The sequence below is a fragment of the Megalops cyprinoides genome, chromosome 8 (genome assembly GCF_013368585.1).
Source record: "Megalops cyprinoides isolate fMegCyp1 chromosome 8, fMegCyp1.pri, whole genome shotgun sequence".
In the NCBI taxonomy this organism is placed as follows: domain Eukaryota; kingdom Metazoa; phylum Chordata; class Actinopteri; order Elopiformes; family Megalopidae; genus Megalops; species Megalops cyprinoides.
This window is the reverse complement of record NC_050590.1, coordinates 12,895,924-12,904,241: the sequence shown is the minus strand read 5'-3', so window position 1 is coordinate 12,904,241 and position 8,318 is coordinate 12,895,924.

Below are 8,318 nucleotides of genomic sequence, written 5' to 3'. Positions count from 1 at the left end.
AGTATTATTTTGATACAAAATGTTTTTTTAACCACATTTGTGTGGAAGTAGAATTTTGTGTCGCTCACTTCTTACTTATCCTTTAGGTGGCGTAGCCCAGCTTTGTTCCGAAGTGCATGCCCAAGTGATTGAACCACTGAAATTTGTCTCTATTTCTCATAAGCTCCCTCCCAGCAGGTATATCTGCAGAATACAATAAATGTAATCCACAAAGGGTCCATATATTTCACCAGGCAGCAGTTGGGGCACCTATTTTCAGCACCATGTGTCATCCTGGAGATTTAGATTACTTGTGAGCTGTATTGTGTTGTGAGGATAGAGTATTTTTTATATTGTACTCAGACAATGGAAGCAAATGGTAGCATTTTAATAGCCTCAAATTCAGTGCAACGGGTCAAGCACAAGCTGACATAATGACAGTTGCCTCAAAAGAGAGACTATTTAGATGAGGGTCTACAAAAGCCAATCAATCTGCAAAGACCTCTCTCCTTGATTGAGGGGTAGAGTTTGATTTTTGAAATGCATTTGATGTGGAAGGATTGAGGGTGGGCTGATTTTGAATGGCTGCAGCTGCTAGAACATGCAGTCAAAGAAATGCAGTCTCTCCTCCATCATTGTCCAATCCAGGGCTGATGGCAAAGAAGGAGTTACATAAGAAAGTGGGTCCATGATGACTTTCTTCAGCATGAGATCTTAAAAATACAATATAATCTCCAGTATTTTACTGGATAAAATGGCTTACAAACAAGACCTCAGTGCAGACATTTGTGTATTTCATAGGAAATTATCCAAATGTGAATATGTGAACAAGTGAATACATGTAAATTCAACAACCATCAACAAGTACATTTACCACTATTCTGCAAAAGAAAAGAGCTAATACAAAAAAAAAAAATGCACTTCACCTTTTTTGTGTCATCTTTACCCCTGCTGCTAACTGGTCAGCTCACAGTCTCAGTGAGTTTGCTTAGAACATTAACGTAGAACTGCTAGTGTTTGAATGTAGGCTTGAAATAAAATGTAAAAAACTCTTTTGACAAAGGTTTCAAAAGTCTTTTCATTTTTTTGTGTGCGCGCCTTTGATTTGCAGCCGTCTTTTGTTGCCATCTTTATTGTGCTTTGCGGACGCAGTACTTTTAATGGGGACCATCCCACACCTTTGACTAATGCCTCATTAGATCTGAAATTGGCCCTGTGATGGCCTGGTGTTGCTGTCTTTCTCCTTGTTGCCCAGTCATCCCACTCTAAACCCAACCATGAAAGAACTGATCAAAAGCAGTCCTGGTTTACAATTTCTCATGACCTCAATGTCAAACCCTTACCTTCTCTCAGGATTCATCATCAATCCATTGACATATTCAGATTTATCTAGCATTTTACCTTTCAGTGTGTTCATACACCTTTAAATGATTTTCCTCTTTTTTATGCATTTTTTACTATGACTTTTCCTCTAAAATCTTCTCCCAATTAAAGTGTTTTGAATCTTTCCTGAAATATCTATACATTTTGATAGATGCTTATAAATGCTTACATACATTATAAATCTCTTCTCACAGTAAAGTAACTTAAAAATTCGGTCCATGAAGCATTCTGTTTGGCATTATATAGCCTTATATTTACTTATCTTGGCAGAGAGTTCTTTGTACAAAGTAGGGTGGTGGTCAGGAATGACCTTCTTTGCCAAGTTCTGGGAAAAGCTTCTGTGAACAGAAGGTGTTTCCTTCATTTTATTATGCAGAAATAAAATGACTGTAAAGTAAAAATAGTTCACAATATCATTAACTATTTTTACACAGGACAGCATTAAACTTTAACTTCTCTAATTGCTAGATGCTAGCAGGAAACTGGTGAGTATCTATAGCTGACTAGATCCTAACTGTCATTAAAGGTACTTATTTTATTGGTGAAGAACAAAGTAAAGGAAACTAGATTGTGAACAAATGAAGTTCCTACAGACACATAATTAGGTGGAAGAAATATTTCCTATAAACTGTAAAATATTTTCCAACATTATGATGCGTTGGTGGAGATAATGGCAAAATGTCCTCCACCTCAAAACTTGAAATATCACTGTAATCCAAGATTATTTTACTGCTGTATGATACTATATACAGTTATACTACAGTATACATGAGAACAAGAATGAATTTTGACACCACATACGAAGATAAAAATGATTCTAGCAAAGTGCACTGGGTCATAGATACAGTCCTAAAAGCTTTGCAGGACGCCTGAATCAGCCCCTGAGAAACAGAGATACATGCAATTTTCATAATGTAATGCAGTATTATTCACTTTGTCTTGTTAAACAGCTGCACACAGGATTCATTGGTACAAGTTGTATAACAGATTTTGAATATAAAAGAGGTTTCCTGATTGAATTTTTTTCCCCCATGTATTCAACTGGGTATATAAAAATCACTCACAGTGCAAGGGCACATCAATTACTTTCCATTTCCATGGATACGTGGTTGTATATTATTATATAACTGTGCCGCTGTGTTTCATTTTTAATACAGAAAATATAGTTCTACTTTATTTGGCTTTCCAGTTCCTGTGCTGAGTTAATCATCTCTATGTCCTTTGTGTGGAGCTGGACCACTGTTGGAAAAAGAAATCTTCTGTATACATTTGATGGAATTTTCATTTTCAAAGGTTATAAATAACTACTGAACAATTTTCCTCTAATGTCAGAGAGATTCTGTGCGTGAAGGTTCTTGTGACTCCATGTTAGTTTTTGGATTTTAGTTGTGGTAATACTTTACTTTCTCATGCCTGCATGAAGGACTATTTCAGAGAATAAATGGTTTTCTGCCGCCTCTCCCAAGATAGAAATTGATTGAAAATGGAGATGAAGAAAAACGCACTGCAGGATTTACTAGCTGAAAAAGAGGCCTGAAGCCCAAAGTCATGATGGTATTACATGCTGTCAAAAAGAAGAATTCAGAGTACATGTATTTATCCTTTTGGGTTTATTTCGACTATGAACAATACATTTGTGTAATATTTATACATTCTCTGTGTGCATGGGAATACATAATTTTTGTACTGATTGAACTGAGTTTACTCAACTTTTATGTTAAGAGTACTGAAGAAAATAAGCATTTTCACCAACGTCATATGCCCAGAGCCGGCCCCTACAACTACATATATATATATATAACTACCCTATAACTACATAGCCTATTTAATGGGGTTGCCCACAGCATCACCCCCGCTCTTAATTAGACTTACCTAATTGTGGGAGTTGGGCAAGTTATCTGAACTAGTGAGTGACACTGACCATGAAACGTGATACAATTAACATCAGTAGCCAAATTCAAATATATCATGTCAAAAAGACCAAATCCCTCTGGTGCCCAGGGAAGAAAAAGAAGAGAAGAGGAGGAAAAACGGGAAGCAGACAGAGGTAATGTGATGAATGAATAGTTTATCTATTGCATAGTAGTTATCGTTGGAGCAGAGTGTTACTAGCTTACTTTGGATGATAGTAACGTTCACTAATTTAATAAATAGCTAGAGTTAATGTCAGTTACTCCCACCTTAAATTCATTAGGGAAAGTTGGAAAGACTATTCAAGTGTTTGGAGAATAACCTACAACATAATTTTGAGAAATACACTTTTTCTTGCTTTCCCTTTTCCATCCCCTTTTGTAATTAATAGTTGTAACGTAGGGCTGGGCGATGAAACGATAACAATAATTATTAAAATATAATTTTAATCGATAGAATTATAACAAATGTTCGATATAATTAATTTTAATGCTTATATAGCATGCACAGAAATGAATCACAAACTGCCAATCATGTCGCAGGAATAGAGGTATGCATTGCGCATGTTAGATTGCATGGTGAGAGGTATAAATTCAGGCCAGCATGTGGCATTGTTTACAGACACAGTGGCTGACAGGCTTGTAGTTGGAACGGAATAAGCAAAATGAGCGACACCAAAGAAAGAGCAGTGCCCATGACCAGCTCGAAGGACGAAGACATTGTCGACAAGAAAGGTCACTCAACTTCAGTAGTTTGGAGATATTTTGGCTATTTACAATCCGACAAAAACAGAGCAGTGTGCACTGCAAACTGTGCCAAAGACATGTGCCATCAAAGACAGGCAACACCACAAACTTGTTTCATCATTTGAAACAATATCACCCGTTAGAACACGCAGAAAGTAAGAAATTACAGTCCCAAATGAGTGTTGTTAGTGGACCCTCGACAAGTACCAGGCCAGTACCCAGTGTGACTACCTAGCAGCAAACGATCGTATCAGCATTTTCTAGCACCATTCCTTATGACCAAAAAAAAAACCAAAAGACACAAAAACATCACAAATGCAATTGCATAAAGACATGCTTCCCATTAGCACTGTCAAAAATGAGGGATTCAAGAAGTTTATCAGCTGTCACAGGGCAGCTTTAAAACCTGAGACTGTAGACAGACTTGTCTTTCTTGCCTGTAACTTGTAGGGTAATGGCTTTGATTGTTTAAAACTTGTACAGAAGATACTGACCACAGTTGAGATTTTTCTTTTGTCTATTTATTTTGTTTACATCATCAGCTAAAACACTTACAAAATGTTTCAAACCGTCTGTACAAAGAGTTTGGCATGCTGACCAGAATTAAGATTTCTTTGTCTATTTATTGTTTTATTTATTGACATTATCCTTTTAAGCACTTTTAAACTTTGCAGTCTGAGCCATCTTGCATGTGTGCTGTATCACACTGCAGCACTTTTTACAACATTGTTTCTATTAAGATATTTATGTTGTTGAGGAAAAAGGACTGAAAAAGGATTGTACTTAATTTTACTCAGGCATATTTTGATGTCGAAGAAAGATTTTATCATTATAATTGTTTTGAATGTTCTACCTCAGATTTGTGAAGGCTGTTTTGTGAATGTTTGCCATGTTCTGACCATAAAGAATGGTTTAAAACCACAATTAACAGTGGTGGTGGAATTGGCTGTGATGCAAGGGGCACCAGCTAAAATCTTGCCTAGGGCACCAAATTGGTCAGGGCCGGCTTTGCATATGCCCTACACTAAAAATATATGCATTACACTGCACAATCATAGTGGTAATATCTTTGAATAGAAAAAAGGTTTTGTCTTGGTTAAGAATGAAAATCTGCTCTGAGATATGAGCATTTGAGGAGCATCTTATACTACTGCTGATCTTGATTTAATCTATTTGAGTGCGATGTGTAGCTGTGCAGTACCTGCAGCTATCAGAGTTATTATAGAACGTTCCAGATTGGACTAAAATGCTACAGCACCGCACAAACTAATGTTGCCTGAAATGCATTATTTTCAAGGTATCACTGTGGCTTAGAGGAGTACATTGTATCATTATTTCCCCGTGTTATACATGTAGCTATTATATGTCTCTGTCAGAGAGATAAGGACCCCCTCAGAGAATTAATTTACATAGATCCTTGCTTCATTGTATCATGGTCTAGAACAGTGTTTCACAGACCTCTCCTGGAGGACCCCTTGTCCTGCATGTTTTAGATCTCTCCCTGCTCTAACCCTGCTGATTCAAATGATCAACTCGTTATGAGCTCCTGAAGCTTAATAACAAACTGAACATCTGCACAAATCAAAGCAATGGATGTACCGAACAACACATAGTCAATGCAAAGCTTTTCTCTAGTTTTACTGTCATTTTGATTCATTGTTTCAGAGTGGCATTTTATACATCAAAATCACAAAGTAACTCCCATCAGCGTAACAAACACAATCAGGCTGGAGTAATTCATTTTTCCAGCCACATCCCCATGTTATATCGATTCATTTCCTGCTGGATTAGATCTCTACACAGCTGTTGTAAATGGAACAACTTACTGGATCTCAGGAGCATGATGCTGAATGTGCAAAACAACGGGGTTCACTGCGCTTATTAGAAAATAATCTTGTTTTTTTTTTTCAAATGAGAAAATCCCAAGCAAAAACATTAAATATTAATATATGAAATTTACATTTAAGTTGTAGAATCTTTAGTTTTTAATATTTATGTTTCAGATGTATTTATGCAGATGGCATGGTTCAGTCAAGAAGCCTGGGATGATGGCATAACATCATTGTGTAAATTCAGTCTGCACAATACCACACCTACAGTATTTACTTGAAACAACAGTCAGTACAAATAATACACCTTAATAGAAATAAATACATTGAAGAAAATGCTTTCACATAAAAGCTGATGCTGGTAATGGTATTTGTCTGATATGAAAGCAACGGCAAGGTCTCACAACACTCTACCACTCCCTTGGAGCCACATATCATCCATATCAGCAGTATTATAACAGCTGTGCAACCCAATCTTCCCTTTACTCTTGATCTAAACCTGGCTTCTCTATGCCGGGCTGTTACATAAGCCAGAAATGAGGTCAGCGGAAAGACATGGGCAATATCAGGAATGTTAGTGTTTGGAATGGAATGCATGTTAGCACAGTATGAAGAATGACAAAATCAAGCTTTAATGTGTTAATCTAGTCAGTAGTAAATGGGAAGATGACGCTGAATTGCAGGGACAAAGGTGTTTGTAAAGTATGAATACATGGGAAATTTCACATACGTAAATTTATTTATCTAATCAGAGGTGGCATGGAAGAAGTATCAGACCAATGAAATAGTCACTGTATGTTGGATTAGATTGATATTCAAACTGGAGCTGTTTGTTACAAAAGCAAAGGGGAGATTTGGCTGCACAGTTTTATGTTTGTTTATACGGTTTAAAGGTGGGTCCAACGACCTTGCAATCATTTTGATGACAAAATTTTTGTTTATACAAAATAAACAAAGAGCATAAAAAGACTTTAACAATACATTTTGATAATGGAAATACAAAAATAAAATGATTTTATAAGACATAAATATTTAGATCATGACCATTTTGCCTGGCAGTCTGTTTTTATAAATATTCATGAGTGTTTGAGGGTGTATTTTCATACCCCCCCCCTCCCCCAAAACAACCACCCCCACCCACCCACCCAAACACATACACACACACACACACACACACACACACACACACACACACACACACACGCACGCACACACACACACACACACACACGCACACGCACACACAATGGTTATATTTACATGGCTATATTTAGACTACTAAATGTGAACAACAAAAATGTCATGTTTTAATATCTACTCTGTTTAAAACACTACTTTCTCTACTGTAGCATGAAGTGCTAAAGTGATGGTTCATATATTAATTCTGTGATGTGGTATTTTCATAACACACTTTACAGAGAAAACTTCATTATTTTAATGCAACATTTTTTAAATGATAACTCTCTTCATAAATACAAAATGGCTGTTTTTGTGTTATGTACTGGAGTGAGTTTACAATGTAGTTTTAATGCAGTAGGCTGAAAGCAAACACAATGGATATGGAATCAACAGAGTAAGACTTGTGTGGGTTTTTGTTTAGGATGAAAATGTGAGGAAAAAGAATATTTTCCAATTTTATAGCATGCATTGTTGGTAAATATTACAAAGGGCAAATGCTTTTTTCTCAATTGTGAATGTAAAATCCACCTTGACAGGCAAATCTAAGATGGTAAGACAGTGTTAAAACACCCCCAACACACACACACACACACACACACACCCCTATCACACCCACCTCCCCATCTAAAAAAAAAGAAAAGAAAAAAAAAGAGAAAAGAAATGTCTCTGAGGTGTGATCTGAAAGAACTGCCTCTGAATTTTCCTTAATCCGTCTTTTTGAAGGAGAAACAGCAAGGCTTGTGCACTCTCCCCCCTTTTCTCCATAGCTGTTTTTGTTGTGTGATTAGCACTGAAAACTAGCTGAATGTGCATTAAAGAAAAATAATGCTTCACTGAATGACCTAAATTTCTGCAGCAATAAAAGGAGCTGCTCTGAATATTTTCAGGAAGCTATACTGATACAGAGAAATCTGTCAGATACAAGACAATGGGCTTCGTCTCCACTGATGCAGCTTGACATGTGAATGACATGGTGAATTGTTGCCATGGGAACAAATGTGTAGAATTTATGCATGCATTTTTTCAGCAATGGAGATTTGACTAATGGTGCAGCATCAAAACATTGTGTGACAGTGCTGTAGAGCAGAAGTCTTACTCTCTACTGCTTTGCAAAACATTTTATCCCCATTTGATGTTAATGCAGTTAAGAGAATCAGATCACAGTTAACACTGCATACAAGGTCTGGCCATTTGAACAGAAAATGGTGATTTAAATATTGCAGGATGGTAGTGATGCTGTTACCAATTCAATGCCACACTGTCGCTCATTAAGGTTCCTCTCTCATGGACC